At 40.4% G+C, this 21229-nt stretch overlaps 1 protein-coding gene across 1 annotated transcript in view; it reads right to left on the bottom strand.

The window, feature by feature from the left end:
* gnb1l (guanine nucleotide binding protein (G protein), beta polypeptide 1-like) overlaps window positions 1-20512 on the bottom strand; it is a 65465-nt gene extending 44953 nt beyond the window's left edge. Inside the window, exon 1 of the mRNA XM_067439426.1 lies at window positions 20476-20512. The gene's annotated coding sequence lies outside the window, so the exon portion shown is untranslated. The remainder of the gene's footprint in view (window positions 1-20475) is intronic.
* Window positions 20513-21229: the final 717 nt, after the last annotated feature.

Genomic DNA, 21229 nt, shown 5'->3' with positions numbered 1-21229 from the left:
CACACGAGAATGAACGTCATTGATTCTTGAGGAAGCGCAAATGTGGGCTGCATTTAGCCCCCTCAAAACGTTGCAAAACATTTTTTGAACAGAAACGGTGTTATGTTGATGTTGAATACTAATGATGTTGAAAAAGCCATTCATTTGTGTTCTTTTTAAATCATTTTCTCAGAGCCTGACGATGTATGTATGTATGTAATATTATATATATATATCAATGTTTAATACTGCAAAACACAGTCACTGCCCTTGCCGTCCAGAATCAAAGAGTGAAGGGATTTGTAGAAACCGTGGTTCCTATTTATTGTGATCCAACATTTGCCTCGGAAGAAAAAAAGGGTGAAAAGACAAACATATCTCGTAATATCTTCAATTGTTGCATATACCGAGCTGCAGCGGACACATTTGTAAATGACTTTACTTGAACCCATTGTGCGAGCTGTCTCTAACACTGCGTGGTTACATGTTTCTGCTGATTGGGCTGACGTTTTTGACACACCAAACAAGAGAAAACATATCTCAAACCCCGTTGCACACCGTTTTCAGGAAATACGATGTTCAACCCGGAAACCGTAGCGCACCGGTTTGAGCTTGAATGTGCCCCTGATGTGTAACACACGAGAATGAACTGAGGAAGCTCCAATGTGATGTGTAACACACTAGAATGAACTGAGGAAGCTCCAATGTGATGTGTAACACACGAGAAGGAACTGAGGAAGCTCCAATGTGATGTGTAACACACTAGAATGAACTGAGGAAGCTCCAATGTGATGTGTAACACACTAGAATGAACTGAGGAAGCTCCAATGTGATGTGTAACACACTAGAATGAACTGAGGAAGCTCCAATGTGATGTGTAACACACGAGAATGAACTGAGGAAGCTCCAATGTGATGTGTAACACACTAGAATGAACTGAGGAAGCTCCAATGTGATGTGTAACACACGAGAAGGAACTGAGGAAGCTCCAATGTGATGTGTAACACACGAGAATGAACTGAGGAAGCTCAAATGTGATGTGTAACACACAAGAATGAACTGAGGAAGCTCAAATGTGATGTGTAACACACGAGAATGAACTGAGGAAGTTCAAATGTGATGTGTAACACACGAGAATTAACCTCATTGGTCCTTGAGAAAAGCTCAAAAGTGCTGTGTAACACACGAGAATGAAAATCGTTGGTTCTTGGGGAAGCTTAAACGTGATGTGTAATCAAACGGCAACCTCCCGCGATCTCTCTTAAAGCCAATATGGAAGAGTAATGTAAACTGCAATTCCTAAACACGCTCCAGGAGAGAGCAGAATCTCATTGAGCCCCATGTTAAAATTCCCAACTTTACAGAAGAAAAAAAAAACATGTTTACAGCCTGGTACAAATTGTGCTTTTGGTCTACACAGCTAATTTTGCCCTTCATGACAACTCTGATGGGAGTGAACTTTTTTACAACTCATTTGTTTGCATTATATAAAGCCTTAAGTTCTGCATAATTAAGGACGTGGTAACTTTGAGTGACAGGTGGATAGCCATTTATCCACCGTATATAGTCATTGCGTCACCTAAGCTCTGCCCACATCCCGTCTCTTTGCCCATTTTCTGTTATCCGGTGTCATGACAAATCCTATCCGCCTGTGAAATCGTGTCCGCTGGTAGTGGTTTTAAATGCCTGATCTTTTTACAGTCTATGCGTGTAACACACGAGAATGAACTTCATTGATCCATGAGGAAGCTCAAATATGATGCGTAACACACAGGAATAAACCTCATTGGTTCCCAAACGTCAAGTGAACATGCTTGAGCTTCTGTTTCTCACAACTGATGTGTGAGTTGGTGAATGTTTAAATGTGAAATAAAGCCTAAATTTGGTCTGTTCATCAAATAAAACGATCAAGTCTCTTCAGAAATTTTCAACTAAACCACTCGATTCATTCGTGTGTGTGAATCAACTTCTGACAGAAGAGCTGCACGATGGGTGTATCTTGTAGCACAGGGTGAAATCAGTATGTACAATGAAGATTTGAGGGAAATATAAATTGAATATAAAACCTTGAAATGGCAGTCTGTGGCGTGGCAGGATTTTAAACAACTTCCTGAGTCGCCGCGGACAGGCACCGAATGCCGCCGCTGGTGTGTACTCACGGAAAACAATGCGTTCGAATTTTAAAGACGTGGCGCGGCGCTGAGTTTTGCGTCCGGTGTGCGACCCCCTTTAGTTGAGTAGACTACCGAGGGACAAATCTCAGATTAAAAAGATCTTTATTGGTGTTCAGAAGATGAACAAAAGTCTTACGGCTTTAAAACTACATGAGGGTAAGTAATTAATGAAAGAATTTTCATTTTTGGGTGAACTAAACCTTAATGTTTTTCTTAAAAGTAACAATATATGCATCACATCCAGTGTCTACTATGCTGTTTCACTGCCTTTGATATCCCACAATAGCATTTGGTTTTGCAGTGGACAGAATAAAACTCTCTTTTGGAGTGGTTAAAATGTGCATATCGGTATATACTATAGTATACTATACTATACTTTAGTGACTAAATATTTGCTCTCTGAAATCTGTTGTAGAGCACTATAGTCTACAATTCAAAAGTCTGGTGTCGATATGATTTCTACGTTTTTGAAAGGATGCTATTCTTTTGATAAAAAAAACAGTAAAAATCAATCATATAAATATCGTTACAATTTAAAATAACAGTTTCTATTAGAATATAATTTTAAATTTTTTATATTTTAAAATGTAATTTATTTCTGTGATCAAAGCTGAATTTTCAGCATCATTCCTCCAGAGTCCAGACTGATGCTGTGTCACATGATCCTTCAGAAATGCTGATTTGCTGCTCGATAAATATTAATCATCAATGTTGTGCTGCTTAATATTTTTGTGAAACTTTTTTTTCTTCAGTATTCATTGTTCATAAATGTATTTACTTAGCCTAGAAATCTAGACGCACCCTAGCGGCAGCAAATCTAATCTGCCCGCGAGTGTCGTCTAGCAAATCTCAATACCCTTCTGAGCTGTATTCCCCTAACTCTTTGCCGGGCCAATCACATCGTGTATAGAGTCGGTGGGCGGGGCCATAATGATGACGGCCGAGTTGCGTTTGCGTGCTTCTAGCAAACACAGAAACTGGCGAACGGTGGTCTTTTGAATCAGCTTTGACCGCGACTCTAGAAGACTTGAGGTTAAGCTTTTCTCTGAGAAAAGAACGGCACTGAAGTAATTCTTAAAAAGGGAAGATGTGTTCGTAGTTTAGCCGACCGGATACAGTGAATGTTTAATCTATCAACAAGCTCTGTTTCACCTTCGTTGCTCTGGTTGGTGTAGCGCTATCCTATCGCGTGCAGAGGGAGTTTGAAAGACAAATCCGCCCCTTGGATTGATCCCTGTCAATGGTGAGTTTCCAGACCAAACATCTTGATGTAGGTCTGGCTTGTCAGGCTAGTATTTACTGCCTCTTTTAACAAAAAACGTACACGTACTGTATTAAATTAATCAAAATATATAAAAATATCTTACTGACATCAAACTTTAGAATGGTAGTATAGCATGGCCTGAAACTTACATACGATTACAATAAAAATTAAAGCTGCGAGCAGCATTTAGCGGGGTTCAAGCCATTTAAGGTTTTTAAGCATTTGACACCTTTTGCATGAAAGGCTTTTAAGCACTGAATGAATTTGAGAGATATCAGGTGAAATGAAGTGATAAACTGACAAAATGTGATTTTAAATATTATAATAATGACTTTATAAAGTCTAAATATGAATTGATCAGGAGAGTGCAGAGAATCATACTGCTGTGGTTTGGTTCCGATCAGGCAAAAAACCTAGGACTAGTTTGCAAAACGAGGTTTTTAACATAATTGTGAATATTTAAATAAAGATTTGATTGACAGTATTGGTTATAGAGGCAAAGTTGTTCAGTATGAGAAGATCTATCATAATATATGCATATTATGTGGCTGTTTTAACCCCACCTGATTACAGAGATTCACCATAGGGAATACATGGTTTTCAAAGCTTTTTAACACTTATAGCGCCCCCTATACTCCGATCTCCATAAAACTTTGCATGTGTCTTCAACATGTTATGCCACATATACCCAACAATTTCCGTGAAGTTTTGAGTTTTCCCTTAGGATTTATAGGCTTTTGAGTGTATTTTGCCACGCCTCTTTTCTAAATGGCCCTGTTATAGCCATCCAAATGCAAAAAATCTACTTTTTTTTGATAATTATTGATCTAGAGAGTCCAGAGAATTGTCCTAGACTGGTTTGGTTCTGATTGGGCAAAAAACCAGGGACTAGTTCGCAAAAGTAGGTTTTTAACATAATTGCAAAAATTTATTTAATGATTTGATTGACAGCAATGGTTCTGGAGGCAAAGTTGTTCAACATGAGGAGATCTATCATATGATATGCATATTTTGCCGATGTGTGCAACGCCACGTGATTGCAGAACCATAAAACTCGTTAGCGCCAGCTAGTGGCCGATTTCTTTCAAAATTCTTACAGACCTCTAGGACCATAAGTTAAACATGCCCACTGAGTTTTGTTCCGATCGACCTCCGTTAACCCTGTCTAATAGGTGCTCAAATTTCATTGGCCGATGGCGGCCATGTTTTTTGAGATACGCCAATGTTCTCATAGACAGACATGGTACCTTGGGCCAAGACATTGCATACCAATTTTCCAGTCAATCGGACTAGCGGTCGCGTGGTTATAGCCCTTTTTGTGTTTTTTCCATGTTATAGCGCCACCAAGTGGCCAATCGTCGCGATTTTTTTATCGTGACCAAAGACTGAGCCCATACACATGTGTACCAAGTTTGGTGAAGATATCTCATTTCTTGCTGTAGTTATAGCCTCTTTAGTAAAATCGGCTCCGCCTTAAATGTACATTTCCACGCCCTTTTTCGTTCATGAGTCAAAATTTCAACATATTTTTGATAATTATTGATATTCAGACCAGACAGAACATTTTGGCACTGGTTTGGTTCTGATATGTCAAAAAACCAGGGACTAGTTCGCAAAAGTAGGTTTTTGACAAAATTCAAAATGGCGGAAAAATTTGCATACCGGAAATAAAATACCTCCTATGTTTTTTGTTCGGCTTGAGCCAAGGATTCCAATGATGTAAGACACTTGATTGTGCGACAATGGGTTTTTGAGATATAAGCAAAATAGTGACTTTTTTTTGTTTTTTGCGCTATAGCGCCACCTATTGGCCAATCTGGCTCATAATTTGAGAACCTCTCCTCGATTTTTGGACTACCTATTGACAAAGTTTCAAGTCTCTAGGCCTTACGGTTTGGTCTGCACGATGAGTTTTACGGCAGAATAATAATAATAATTAAAGCTGCGAGCAGCATTTAGCGGGGTTCAAGCCATTTAAGGTTTTTAAGCATTTGACACCTTTTGCATGAAAGGCTTTTAAGCACTGAATGAATTTGAGAGATATCAGGTGAAATGAAGTGATAAACTGACAAAATGTGATTTTAAATATTATAATAATGACTTTATAAAGTCTAAATATGAATTGATCAGGAGAGTGCAGAGAATCATACTGCTGTGGTTTGGTTCCGATCAGGCAAAAAACCTAGGACTAGTTTGCAAAACGAGGTTTTTAACATAATTGTGAATATTTAAATAAAGATTTGATTGACAGTATTGGTTTTAGAGGCAAAGTTGTTCAGTATGAGAAGATCTATCATAATATATGCATATTATGTGGCTGTTTTAACCCCACATGATTACAGAGATGGAAAATACAATTTACAGGCAATTCACCATAGGGAATACATGGTTTTCATAGCTTTTTAACATTTATAGCGCCCCCTATACTCCGATCTCCATAAAACTTTGCATGTGTCTTCAACATGTTATGCCACATATACCCAACAATTTTCGTGAAGTTTTGAGTTTCCCCTTAGGATTTATAGGCTTTTGAGTGTATTTTGCCACGCCTCTTTTCTAAATGGCCCTTTTATAGCCATCCAAATGCAAAAAAATCAACTTTTTTTTGATAATTATTGATCTAGAGAGTCCAGAGAATTGTCCTAGACTGGTTTGGTTCTGATTGGGCAAAAAACCAGGGACTAGTTCGCAAAAGTAGGTTTTTAACATAATTGCAAATATTTATTTAATGATTTGATTGACAGCAATGGTTCTAGAGGCAAAGTTGTTCAACATGAGAAGATCTATCATATGATATGCATATTTTGCAGATGTGTGCAACGCCACGTGATTGCAGAGCCATAAAACTCGTTAGCGCCAACTAGAGGCCAATTTCTTTCAAAATTCTTACAGACCTCTAGGACCATGAGTTAAACATGCCCACTGAGTTTCGTTCCGATGGACCTCCGTTAACCCTGTCTAATAGGTGCTCAAATTTCATTGGCCGATGGCGGCCATGTTTTTTGAGATACGCCAATGTTCTCATAGACAGACATGGTACCTTGGGCCAAGACACTGTTTACCAATTTTCAAGTCAATCGGACTAGCGGTCGCGTGGTTATAGCCCTTTTTGTGTTTTTTCCATGTTATAGCGCCACCAAGTGGCCAATCGTCGCGATTTTTTTATCGTGACCAAATACTGAGCCCATAAACATGTGTACCAAGTTTGGTGAAGATATCTCATTTCTTGCTGGAGTTATAGCCTCTTTAATAAAATAGGCTCCGCCTTAAATGTACATTTCCACGCCCCTTTTCGTTCATGAGTCAAAATTTCTACTTTTTTTTTGATAATTATTGATATTCAGACTAGAGAGAACATTTTGGCACTGGTTTGGTTCCGATATGTCAAAAAACCAGGGACTAGTTCGCAAAAGTAGGTTTTTGACAAAATTCAAAATGGCGGAAAAATTTGCATACCGGAAATTAAATCGGAGATATACGTTTTGTTCGTCATGGTCTCAGCTTTCGAATGATATAAGACACTTGACCCTTAGAAGCAAGGGTTTAGGAGTTATGAGCCATTTCGCGTTTTTGGTTGCTGTAGCGCCACCTATTGGCCAATCTGGCTCATAATTTGATAACCTCTCCTCGATTTTTGGACTACCTATTGACAAAGTTTGAAGTCTCTAGCATTTACGGTTTGGTCTGCACGATGAGTTTTACGGCAGAATAATAATAATAATAAAAATCAGTACAATTACAATAGGGTTTCAGCACTTCGTGCTTGAACCCCTAATTAAAGCTGCAAGCAGCATTTAGCGGGGTTCAAGCATTTAAGGCCTTTAAACAGTTAAGGTCTTTTGTATTTAAGGCCTTAAAGCATTAAATTAATTAAAACTGAGATAAAATGAAGATCTGAGCATTCATTGAGGATTTATTAAAGGGTTTCGGGGACACTTGGTCAAGGCCACATATTGAAATTACCCAATTATAGCCATCCAAATGCAAATGCCAGTCATTTTGGATAATTATTGACCTGTCAGAATGAGCAGATCTAACAAATCATTTGAACATTATACGATAATAGATACAAAAGACCATTTACAACAATTACAGGAAATTTAGCATAGCAAACGCATAAAAGCTTTTATAGTTATAGCGCCACCTATAGACCAATCTCCATAAAAGTTTGAATGCTTGTTTAGAGTCACTTGTCACATTTACTTTCTCAAACTATTTTTGAGAAGATCTAAACATTTATTGAGGAGTTAAAGGTTTAGGTACACTTGGTCAAAGTCACATTTTGATATGACCCTATTATAGCTATCCAAATGCAAAAGTAATTTTTTTGGATAATTATTGAGAATGAGGACATATGTCATGGTAGCTTGCTGTCACGTGACGAATTGGGCGGTGTCTGAGCCCGTCCACCATTTTGGGATCCTACGCTATCGGTTGCCAGGGGCAACATTGTAAGAGCGATACAGAGATCGGAGCAGGAAAGACGGCTTGAGGAATTATCATCACCGCGTTTAAACGGAGAAATGGAGGCCTTTTACAGGGAGAAACTTACTACCAGCGCCAGGCAGAGGTATTTAAGCTGGCTGAGATCAAAAACGTCGACCCATACGAGCTGCCTGCAGCACAATGGAACAGAGACCTAATGTTAGACGCTTTACTACCTTCCTGAAATGTTTCTATACATATATTTGCTGTGCATTCTGAATAATAAATAAATAAATCTCCCCACTATCCTGCAGCAGTCCAGTGCTCGTCCTCTCAGTAAGAGTTTTTCTTGTACTGATCATATTTAATACCTGTTGAGTTTTGATTTCTAAATGAATCTGACTAATAAAAAGGATCGCTTGTGTGTGCTGGTGCTTTTAGTCCAGCCTTCTTAAGTAGAACAAATGCTCGGTACGTGCCTTAAATTAATGTAACGTTAGAGGAAAATTTGTCAACTATAGGCCTACTTTGAATATTAATTAAGCGTTTTGGGCATAAACATGTAAATTACATACAGTAAAATGATTGATAGTGAAAATGACAGAATAGTGATCAAAATGTTTAATACAAATAAATAAAGGATCGTATTCATCAGGTGTTACACACTTCAGCTTCGCGGTCACGAGTTTAGACGATGACTGACACCCTGTGGTGAATTATAGCGTATGTTTATCAGCAGCTGCTTTCTCAGCTCGGCTTGGGTGGATTAAAACTTCATGTTACATTGAGTTTAGAAAATGTTGTACTTAATAATCATCAGAATATCTCTTCTCCAGTCTCTGTCCGAATCCACTAAGGCGAGTACTATCCTCCCAAAATGGCAGAAGGGGGAGGATTCCGTGATCTCTATGGGCGGGGCACTGTGTCGTGACGACATCTCATTCTCAATTGATCTAGAGAGTCAGAATGAGCAGATCTAACAAATGATTTGAACATTATATGATAACAGATGGAAAAGGCCATTTACAGCCAATTAAGGGAATTTACCAAAGGAAATGCATGGTTTTAAAGCTTTTTAACAGTATAGCACCACCTATGGTATGATCTCCATAAAACTTTGCATGCTTCTTCAGCATGTTATGCCACATATACCCAACAATTGTCGTGAAGTTTTGAGTTTTCCCTTAGTATTTATAGGCTTTTGAATGTATTTTGCCACACCTCTTTTCTAAATGTCCCTGTTATGGCCATCCAAATGCAAAAGTTCAACTTTTTTTTCAAAGATGATTGCTCTAGAGAGTCCAGAGAATTGTCCTAGACTGGTTTGGTTCCAATCGGGTAAAAAACCAGGGACTAGTTTGCAAAAGTAGGTTTTTAACATAATTGCAAATATTTAATGAACGATTTGATTGACAGCAATGGCTCTAGAGGCAAAGTTATTTAACATGAGGAGATCTATCAATTGATATGCATATGGTGTGGATATGTCAAACACCACGTGATTACAGAGCCATAAAACTCGTTAGCGCCAACTAGTGGTTGATTTCTTTCAAAATTCTTACAGACCTCTAGGGCCATGAGTCAAACATGCCCATCAAGTTTCGTTCTGATTTGCCTCCGTTAACCTTGTCTTATAGGTATCAACTTCATTGGCCGATGGCGGCCATGTTGATTGAGATACGCTGATGTCCTCATATACATACATGTAGCCTTGGACCAAGATACTGCATACCAATTTTCAAGTCAATCAGACTAACAGTCAGGTGGTTATAGCCGTTTTTATGTTTTTTTAACATTATAGCGCCACCTAGAGCCCAATCATCGCGATTTTTTTATCGTGACCAAAGATTGAGCCCATACATAAGTGCACCAAGTTTGGTGATGATATCTCATTTCTTTCTTGAGTTATAGCCTTATTAATAAAATAGGCTCCGCCTTGAACGTCCATTTTGATGCCCCTTAGCAAAATTGAATCAAAGTTTCAACTTTTTTTCAATGATTATTGATAACCTGACTCCAGAGAATATTTCTGCACTGGTTTGGTTCCGATAGGTCAAAAAACCAGGCACCAGTTTGCAAAAGTAGGTTTTTCAAAAAACCCAAAATATCTCAAAATTGGCGCCTGAAGAGCGAGCCAATCCGAGGCATGCGTCTGGTCCGTCTCGAGCCAAGGATTCCAACGATATAAGGCACTTGAGGCTACAGCCAAAGGTCTAGGAGTTATGAGCAGTTTTGCGCAATTGATCGCTATAGCGCCACCTATGGGCCAATCTGGCTCATAATTTGATAACCTCTCCTCGATTTTTGTACTACCTATTGGGCAAGTTTCAAGTCTCTAGCCCTTATGGTTTGGTCTGCACGATGCGTTTTACGGCAGAATAATAAACCGGCACAAATACAATAGGTTTTCAAGCACTTCGTGCTTGAACCCCTAATAACAGAGGCGTAAAAGGGCCTAAAAAGGCTTATAAAAAAAAAACTATAGGGTCTCGGCGCCTGATTTTTGAGCTGCTGGTTACAAAAACTTTATCAAGCGTTCTGACATGGCCGGCAGAGAGGAACACGGTAGATTTTTGCATTTTCAGCTCATTTATCATGGAAATGATTTTTATTTTTTATTTAAATTTTTTCCCTTTTAAACTGTAATACCTCTCCCGACGGCCCGATCTCCAGGAAAGTTTGCACGCTGCTTTACAATAATAGGGTGCACATGCTCAGCTAATTTGGTGAAGTTCTGCGCAGAACAGACATTTTTTTGTCATTTAAATGTCATTTTGCATAGGATAATGTAGTTGACCTTTCTAACAGTTAAAGCGCCACCAAGAGGCCAGTTGCCACGTCCTTTTTCGGGTGACCACAGAATGAGCTCTTACATAGCTGTGCTGAGTCTGGTGAAAATATCTCGTTCCGTTGACGAGCTATAGCCAATTAAGTCGAAAGGGGCTCCTCCCACCTCAAACTTGGCGGCCCTTAGGAACCCTGAACCCAAATTTCCACTTTTTTTCAATGATTATTGACAGTCAGACTCCAGAGAATCTGCCTGCACTGGTTTGGTCCCGGTTTGGCCAAAAACCAGGGACTAGTTCGCAAAAGTAGGTTTTTGGAAAAAGCCAAAATAGCCGGACATTTTCCCAGGTCACGAGCCAATCCGAGGCATGCGTCTGGTCCGTCTCGAGCCAAGGATTCCAACGATATAAGGCACTTGAGGCTACGGCCAAAGGTCTAGGAGTTATGAGCAGTTTTGCGCAATTGATCGCTATAGCGCCACCTATGGGCCAATCTGGCTCATAATTTGATAACCTCTCCTCGATTTTTGTACTACCTATTGGGCAAGTTTCAAGTCTCTAGCCCTTATGGTTTGGTCTGCACGATGCGTTTTACGGCAGAATAATAAACCGGCACAAATACAATAGGTTTTCAAGCACTTCGTGCTTGAACCCCTAATAACAGAGGCGTAAAAGGGCCTAAAAAGGCTTATAAAAAAAAAAACTATAGGGTCTCGGCGCCTGATTTTTGAGCTGCTGGTTACAAAAACTTTATCAAGCGTTCTGACATGGCCGGCAGAGAGGAACACGGTAGATTTTTGCATTTTCAGCTCATTTATCATGGAAATGATTTTTATTTTTTATTTAAATTTTTTCCCTTTTAAACTGTAATACCTCTCCCGACGGCCCGATCTCCAGGAAAGTTTGCACGCTGCTTTACAATAATAGGGTGCACATGCTCAGCTAATTTGGTGAAGTTCTGCGCAGAACAGACATTTTTTAGTCATTTAAATGTCATTTTGCATAGGATAATGTAGTTGACCTTTCTAACAGTTAAAGCGCCACCAAGAGGCCAGTTGCCACGTCCTTTTTCGGGTGACCACAGAATGAGCTCTTACATAGCTGTGCTGAGTCTGGTGAAAATATCTCGTTCCGTTGACGAGCTATAGCCAATTAAGTCGAAAGGGGCTCCTCCCACCTCAAACTTGGCGGCCCTTAGGAACCCTGAACCCAAATTTCCACTTTTTTTCAATGATTATTGACAGTCAGACTCCAGAGAATCTGCCTGCACTGGTTTGGTCCCGGTTTGGCCAAAAACCAGGGACTAGTTCGCAAAAGTAGGTTTTTGGAAAAAGCCAAAATAGCCGGACATTTTCCCAGGTCACGAGCCAATCCGAGGCATGCGTCTGGTCCGTCTCGAGCCAAGGATTCCAACGATATAAGGCACTTGAGGCTACGGCCAAAGGTCTAGGAGTTATGAGCAGTTTTGCGCAATTGATCGCTATAGCGCCACCTATGGGCCAATCTGGCTCATAATTTGATAACCTCTCCTCGATTTTTGTACTACCTATTGGGCAAGTTTCAAGTCTCTAGCCCTTATGGTTTGGTCTGCACGATGCGTTTTACGGCAGAATAATAAACCGGCACAAATACAATAGGTTTTCAAGCACTTCGTGCTTGAACCCCTAATAACAGAGGCGTAAAAGGGCCTAAAAAGGCTTATAAAAAAAAAACTATAGGGTCTCGGCGCCTGATTTTTGAGCTGCTGGTTACAAAAACTTTATCAAGCGTTCTGACATGGCCGGCAGAGAGGAACACGGTAGATTTTTGCATTTTCAGCTCATTTATCATGGAAATGATTTTTATTTTTTATTTAAATTTTTTCCCTTTTAAACTGTAATACCTCTCCCGACGGCCCGATCTCCAGGAAAGTTTGCACGCTGCTTTACAATAATAGGGTGCACATGCTCAGCTAATTTGGTGAAGTTCTGCGCAGAACAGACATTTTTTAGTCATTTAAATGTCATTTTGCATAGGATAATGTAGTTGACCTTTCTAACAGTTAAAGCGCCACCAAGAGGCCAGTTGCCACGTCCTTTTTCGGGTGACCACAGAATGAGCTCTTACATAGCTGTGCTGAGTCTGGTGAAAATATCTCGTTCCGTTGACGAGCTATAGCCAATTAAGTCGAAAGGGGCTCCTCCCACCTCAAACTTGGCGGCCCTTAGGAACCCTGAACCCAAATTTCCACTTTTTTTCAATGATTATTGACAGTCAGACTCCAGAGAATCTGCCTGCACTGGTTTGGTCCCGGTTTGGCCAAAAACCAGGGACTAGTTCGCAAAAGTAGGTTTTTGGAAAAAGCCAAAATAGCCGGACATTTTCCCAGGTCACGAGCCAATCCGAGGCATGCGTCTGGTCCGTCTCGAGCCAAGGATTCCAACGATATAAGGCACTTGAGGCTACGGCCAAAGGTCTAGGAGTTATGAGCAGTTTTGCGCAATTGATCGCTATAGCGCCACCTATGGGCCAATCTGGCTCATAATTTGATAACCTCTCCTCGATTTTTGTACTACCTATTGGGCAAGTTTCAAGTCTCTAGCCCTTATGGTTTGGTCTGCACGATGCGTTTTACGGCAGAATAATAAACCGGCACAAATACAATAGGTTTTCAAGCACTTCGTGCTTGAACCCCTAATAACAGAGGCGTAAAAGGGCCTAAAAAGGCTTATAAAAAAAAAACTATAGGGTCTCGGCGCCTGATTTTTGAGCTGCTGGTTACAAAAACTTTATCAAGCGTTCTGACATGGCCGGCAGAGAGGAACACGGTAGATTTTTGCATTTTCAGCTCATTTATCATGGAAATGATTTTTATTTTTTATTTAAATTTTTTCCCTTTTAAACTGTAATACCTCTCCCGACGGCCCGATCTCCAGGAAAGTTTGCACGCTGCTTTACAATAATAGGGTGCACATGCTCAGCTAATTTGGTGAAGTTCTGCGCAGAACAGACATTTTTTAGTCATTTAAATGTCATTTTGCATAGGATAATGTAGTTGACCTTTCTAACAGTTAAAGCGCCACCAAGAGGCCAGTTGCCACGTCCTTTTTCGGGTGACCACAGAATGAGCTCTTACATAGCTGTGCTGAGTCTGGTGAAAATATCTCATTCCGTTGACGAGCTATAGCCAATTAAGTCGAAAGGGGCTCCTCCCACCTCAAACTTGGCGGCCCTTAGGAACCCTGAACCCAAATTTCCACTTTTTTTCAATGATTATCGACAGTCAGACTCCAGAGAATCTGCCTGCACTGGTTTGGTCCCGGTTTGGCCAAAAACCAGGGACTAGTTCGCAAAAGTAGGTTTTTGGAAAAAGCCAAAATAGCCGGACATTTTCCCAGGTCACGAGCCAATCCGAGGCATGCGTCTGGTCCGTCTCGAGCCAAGGATTCCAACGATATAAGGCACTTGAGGCTACGGCCAAAGGTCTAGGAGTTATGAGCAGTTTTGCGCAATTGATCGCTATAGCGCCACCTATGGGCCAATCTGGCTCATAATTTGATAACCTCTCCTCGATTTTTGTACTACCTATTGGGCAAGTTTCAAGTCTCTAGCCCTTATGGTTTGGTCTGCACGATGCGTTTTACGGCAGAATAATAAACCGGCACAAATACAATAGGTTTTCAAGCACTTCGTGCTTGAACCCCTAATAACAGAGGCGTAAAAGGGCCTAAAAAGGCTTATAAAAAAAAAACTATAGGGTCTCGGCGCCTGATTTTTGAGCTGCTGGTTACAAAAACTTTATCAAGCGTTCTGACATGGCCGGCAGAGAGGAACACGGTAGATTTTTGCATTTTCAGCTCATTTATCATGGAAATGATTTTTATTTTTTATTTAAATTTTTTCCCTTTTAAACTGTAATACCTCTCCCGACGGCCCGATCTCCAGGAAAGTTTGCACGCTGCTTTACAATAATAGGGTGCACATGCTCAGCTAATTTGGTGAAGTTCTGCGCAGAACAGACATTTTTTAGTCATTTAAATGTCATTTTGCATAGGATAATGTAGTTGACCTTTCTAACAGTTAAAGCGCCACCAAGAGGCCAGTTGCCACGTCCTTTTTCGGGTGACCACAGAATGAGCTCTTACATAGCTGTGCTGAGTCTGGTGAAAATATCTCGTTCCGTTGACGAGCTATAGCCAATTAAGTCGAAAGGGGCTCCTCCCACCTCAAACTTGGCGGCCCTTAGGAACCCTGAACCCAAATTTCCACTTTTTTTCAATGATTATTGACAGTCAGACTCCAGAGAATCTGCCTGCACTGGTTTGGTCCCGGTTTGGCCAAAAACCAGGGACTAGTTCGCAAAAGTAGGTTTTTGGAAAAAGCCAAAATAGCCGGACATTTTCCCAGGTCACGAGCCAATCCGAGGCATGCGTCTGGTCCGTCTCGAGCCAAGGATTCCAACGATATAAGGCACTTGAGGCTACGGCCAAAGGTCTAGGAGTTATGAGCAGTTTTGCGCAATTGATCGCTATAGCGCCACCTATGGGCCAATCTGGCTCATAATTTGATAACCTCTCCTCGATTTTTGTACTACCTATTGGGCAAGTTTCAAGTCTCTAGCCCTTATGGTTTGGTCTGCACGATGCGTTTTACGGCAGAATAATAAACCGGCACAAATACAATAGGTTTTCAAGCACTTCGTGCTTGAACCCCTAATAACAGAGGCGTAAAAGGGCCTAAAAAGGCTTATAAAAAAAAAACTATAGGGTCTCGGCGCCTGATTTTTGAGCTGCTGGTTACAAAAACTTTATCAAGCGTTCTGACATGGCCGGCAGAGAGGAACACGGTAGATTTTTGCATTTTCAGCTCATTTATCATGGAAATGATTTTTATTTTTTATTTAAATTTTTTCCCTTTTAAACTGTAATACCTCTCCCGACGGCCCGATCTCCAGGAAAGTTTGCACGCTGCTTTACAATAATAGGGTGCACATGCTCAGCTAATTTGGTGAAGTTCTGCGCAGAACAGACATTTTTTAGTCATTTAAATGTCATTTTGCATAGGATAATGTAGTTGACCTTTCTAACAGTTAAAGCGCCACCAAGAGGCCAGTTGCCACGTCCTTTTTCGGGTGACCACAGAATGAGCTCTTACATAGCTGTGCTGAGTCTGGTGAAAATATCTCGTTCCGTTGACGAGCTATAGCCAATTAAGTCGAAAGGGGCTCCTCCCACCTCAAACTTGGCGGCCCTTAGGAACCCTGAACCCAAATTTCCACTTTTTTTCAATGATTATTGACAGTCAGACTCCAGAGAATCTGCCTGCACTGGTTTGGTCCCGGTTTGGCCAAAAACCAGGGACTAGTTCGCAAAAGTAGGTTTTTGGAAAAAGCCAAAATAGCCGGACATTTTCCCAGGTCACGAGCCAATCCGAGGCATGCGTCTGGTCCGTCTCGAGCCAAGGATTCCAACGATATAAGGCACTTGAGGCTACGGCCAAAGGTCTAGGAGTTATGAGCAGTTTTGCGCAATTGATCGCTATAGCGCCACCTATGGGCCAATCTGGCTCATAATTTGATAACCTCTCCTCGATTTTTGTACTACCTATTGGGCAAGTTTCAAGTCTCTAGCCCTTATGGTTTGGTCTGCACGATGCGTTTTACGGCAGAATAATAAACCGGCACAAATACAATAGGTTTTCAAGCACTTCGTGCTTGAACCCCTAATAACAGAGGCGTAAAAGGGCCTAAAAAGGCTTATAAAAAAAAAACTATAGGGTCTCGGCGCCTGATTTTTGAGCTGCTGGTTACAAAAACTTTATCAAGCGTTCTGACATGGCCGGCAGAGAGGAACACGGTAGATTTTTGCATTTTCAGCTCATTTATCATGGAAATGATTTTTATTTTTTATTTAAATTTTTTCCCTTTTAAACTGTAATACCTCTCCCGACGGCCCGATCTCCAGGAAAGTTTGCACGCTGCTTTACAATAATAGGGTGCACATGCTCAGCTAATTTGGTGAAGTTCTGCGCAGAACAGACATTTTTTAGTCATTTAAATGTCATTTTGCATAGGATAATGTAGTTGACCTTTCTAACAGTTAAAGCGCCACCAAGAGGCCAGTTGCCACGTCCTTTTTCGGGTGACCACAGAATGAGCTCTTACATAGCTGTGCTGAGTCTGGTGAAAATATCTCATTCCGTTGACGAGCTATAGCCAATTAAGTCGAAAGGGGCTCCTCCCACCTCAAACTTGGCGGCCCTTAGGAACCCTGAACCCAAATTTCCACTTTTTTTCAATGATTATCGACAGTCAGACTCCAGAGAATCTGCCTGCACTGGTTTGGTCCCGGTTTGGCCAAAAACCAGGGACTAGTTCGCAAAAGTAGGTTTTTGGAAAAAGCCAAAATAGCCGGACATTTTCCCAGGTCACGAGCCAATCCGAGGCATGCGTCTGGTCCGTCTCGAGCCAAGGATTCCAACGATATAAGGCACTTGAGGCTACGGCCAAAGGTCTAGGAGTTATGAGCAGTTTTGCGCAATTGATCGCTATAGCGCCACCTATGGGCCAATCTGGCTCATAATTTGATAACCTCTCCTCGATTTTTGTACTACCTATTGGGCAAGTTTCAAGTCTCTAGCCCTTATGGTTTGGTCTGCACGATGCGTTTTACGGCAGAATAATAAACCGGCACAAATACAATAGGTTTTCAAGCACTTCGTGCTTGAACCCCTAATAACAGAGGCGTAAAAGGGCCTAAAAAGGCTTATAAAAAAAAAACTATAGGGTCTCGGCGCCTGATTTTTGAGCTGCTGGTTACAAAAACTTTATCAAGCGTTCTGACATGGCCGGCAGAGAGGAACACGGTAGATTTTTGCATTTTCAGCTCATTTATCATGGAAATGATTTTTATTTTTTATTTAAATTTTTTCCCTTTTAAACTGTAATACCTCTCCCGACGGCCCGATCTCCAGGAAAGTTTGCACGCTGCTTTACAATAATAGGGTGCACATGCTCAGCTAATTTGGTGAAGTTCTGCGCAGAACAGACATTTTTTAGTCATTTAAATGTCATTTTGCATAGGATAATGTAGTTGACCTTTCTAACAGTTAAAGCGCCACCAAGAGGCCAGTTGCCACGTCCTTTTTCGGGTGACCACAGAATGAGCTCTTACATAGCTGTGCTGAGTCTGGTGAAAATATCTCGTTCCGTTGACGAGCTATAGCCAATTAAGTCGAAAGGGGCTCCTCCCACCTCAAACTTGGCGGCCCTTAGGAACCCTGAACCCAAATTTCCACTTTTTTTCAATGATTATTGACAGTCAGACTCCAGAGAATCTGCCTGCACTGGTTTGGTCCCGGTTTGGCCAAAAACCAGGGACTAGTTCGCAAAAGTAGGTTTTTGGAAAAAGCCAAAATAGCCGGACATTTTCCCAGGTCACGAGCCAATCCGAGGCATGCGTCTGGTCCGTCTCGAGCCAAGGATTCCAACGATATAAGGCACTTGAGGCTACGGCCAAAGGTCTAGGAGTTATGAGCAGTTTTGCGCAATTGATCGCTATAGCGCCACCTATGGGCCAATCTGGCTCATAATTTGATAACCTCTCCTCGATTTTTGTACTACCTATTGGGCAAGTTTCAAGTCTCTAGCCCTTATGGTTTGGTCTGCACGATGCGTTTTACGGCAGAATAATAAACCGGCACAAATACAATAGGTTTTCAAGCACTTCGTGCTTGAACCCCTAATAACAGAGGCGTAAAAGGGCCTAAAAAGGCTTATAAAAAAAAAACTATAGGGTCTCGGCGCCTGATTTTTGAGCTGCTGGTTACAAAAACTTTATCAAGCGTTCTGACATGGCCGGCAGAGAGGAACACGGTAGATTTTTGCATTTTCAGCTCATTTATCATGGAAATGATTTTTATTTTTTATTTAAATTTTTTCCCTTTTAAACTGTAATACCTCTCCCGACGGCCCGATCTCCAGGGAAGTTTGCACGCTGCTTTACAATAATAGGGTGCACATGCTCAGCTAATTTGGTGAAGTTCTGCGCAGAACAGACATTTTTTAGTCATTTAAATGTCATTTTGCATAGGATAATGTAGTTGACCTTTCTAACAGTTAAAGCGCCACCAAGAGGCCAGTTGCCACGTCCTTTTTCGGGTGACCACAGAATGAGCTCTTACATAGCTGTGCTGAGTCTGGTGAAAATATCTCGTTCCGTTGACGAGCTATAGCCAATTAAGTCGAAAGGGGCTCCTCCCACCTCAAACTTGGCGGCCCTTAGGAACCCTGAACCCAAATTTCCACTTTTTTTCAATGATTATTGACAGTCAGACTCCAGAGAATCTGCCTGCACTGGTTTGGTCCCGGTTTGGCCAAAAACCAGGGACTAGTTCGCAAAAGTAGGTTTTTGGAAAAAGCCAAAATAGCCGGACATTTTCCCAGGTCACGAGCCAATCCGAGGCATGCGTCTGGTCCGTCTCGAGCCAAGGATTCCAACGATATAAGGCACTTGAGGCTACGGCCAAAGGTCTAGGAGTTATGAGCAGTTTTGCGCAATTGATCGCTATAGCGCCACCTATGGGCCAATCTGGCTCATAATTTGATAACCTCTCCTCGATTTTTGTACTACCTATTGGGCAAGTTTCAAGTCTCTAGCCCTTATGGTTTGGTCTGCACGATGCGTTTTACGGCAGAATAATAAACCGGCACAAATACAATAGGTTTTCAAGCACTTCGTGCTTGAACCCCTAATAATAAAAATCGGTACAATTACAATAGGGTTTCAGCATTTCATGCTTGAACCCCTAACAATACAAAAGAGGTAACCATTTCCAAGGTTCCATCTGCTAACATTAGTTAAAGTTAGAACAAAATAACATATATACAAGCACTAAATAATAAACAAGCATTTCTTATCCTAGTTAAATGTTCATTTCATAATTTACAATATTATAAAATCAAAAGTGGCATGTGTTAACATTATTTAATGGACCTGAGCTAATGTTAACTAGCAATAAGCATTAATTGTATTTCTGTTAAATAAAGTTAACAAAGATTAATGCTGTAAAAATGATATTGCTTATTGTTAAATAGTGTTGGTTAATGCATTAACCAACACTAACTAATGGAACCTTATATTGTAAAGTGTTAAATAAAACATTTGAATCTGATTGCTATTTTTCTGTTTAATTTCTAATATGTGATGAAACTTGCATGGATTTGCAAAAAGACCAGTAAAGGGACTGATGAGGTTCATATATATACTACAGTAATATTGATAATAATATAAATATGTTGCTCCCGTATCCCAAGAATCATTTTATCACTAAAAAGATTTATATTTGCCCAATGGTGCTGAAAAAAAGAGAAATAATTTTTGTTAAAATACCACTTGGTTTGATATTTCAGTAGATTGAATGCAATGACTTTCATAAATGAAGCGTTGCTGTTTGGGGCCACCATATGTACAAATACAGTTTTAGCATGTTGTGTCAGACATCAATAGTAATCCCATATTAGTGTAAATTAGATGGAGTAGCCTATGGATCATAGCTTGTAACTGTCCGAACCCTACAGTTCAGACAAAACAGATCACTGACGAGGCTGACAGCATGACTGTAACTTAGTGGATGAGTGAAGCATTCAGTGTTGACAGCTGTGATAAACCCTGACAGCTTCACTGCAGGCAGAAACCTGCTCTCTTACTGCACACGGTATGGCAGAAACACAACCAAATTAAGCACGGAGAAGCACAAAACAACGCGCGACATAACAACATATATCAGCATGCGATTATTTTGCAGGGAATCGTCAGTAAAAGCTCAAATAAACATTGCGTAATCCGTCATAGGAATGTAAACACGGTACCTGTGTAAACTGCGGAATCCCGCGTGCGACGGATGAAATCAGAGCATGCGACAGCGAAAATAAAAAGCCCAGTTGCGGAGGAGAGCTGTCCTTAGCACTGCCTGAATTTTTAAAAAACAAGTTGAAAAACAAGTTTAATTAAATTTATTACCCTTGGTCTTTCTTTCTTTCTTTTGCAAAAGAGTGAAAAAAATAGTATTAAATATGATACAAAATGAAAATGCATTTTACAACAACAACAAAAAAAACATCAATTGTGTATTGATTGGAAAATTATAATTAATCAAGTTTATTTATATATTTGACAGAGGTGGCTGATAGCAAATTAACAATTGCCTGTGATTTGAAAATCGTAAATTAAAATTAATATTTAAACACTGTGATTTATTTAAAAATGTATCTGACATTTATTTTTTGTTTCTATGTTTTTTATGACAGTGATCAACAATTAATTCTGGTGATTAATTCACCCCCAAAAAAAATTTATGTCATCATTTATGCACGCTTCCAAAATTTTATGAATTTCTTTCTTCTGCTGAACACAAAATAATATATTTTGAAGAATGTTTGTAACCAAACAGGTGAAAGCCCCCATTGACTTATGGAGGTCAGTGAGGCCTATCAACTGTTTGGTTACCGATATTCTTCAAAACACATTCTTTTGTGTTCAGCAGAAGACAGAAATTCATACAGGTGTGGAACAACTTGAGTGTGAGTACAGATTTTAAATTCTTGGGTTGACTATCCTATTCCT

Source organism: Pseudorasbora parva, chromosome 3 (assembly GCF_024679245.1).
Source record: "Pseudorasbora parva isolate DD20220531a chromosome 3, ASM2467924v1, whole genome shotgun sequence".
Classification (NCBI taxonomy): domain Eukaryota; kingdom Metazoa; phylum Chordata; class Actinopteri; order Cypriniformes; family Gobionidae; genus Pseudorasbora; species Pseudorasbora parva.
Note: the sequence above shows the minus strand (reverse complement) of the source record. Positions and strands in the feature narration are given on the sequence as shown.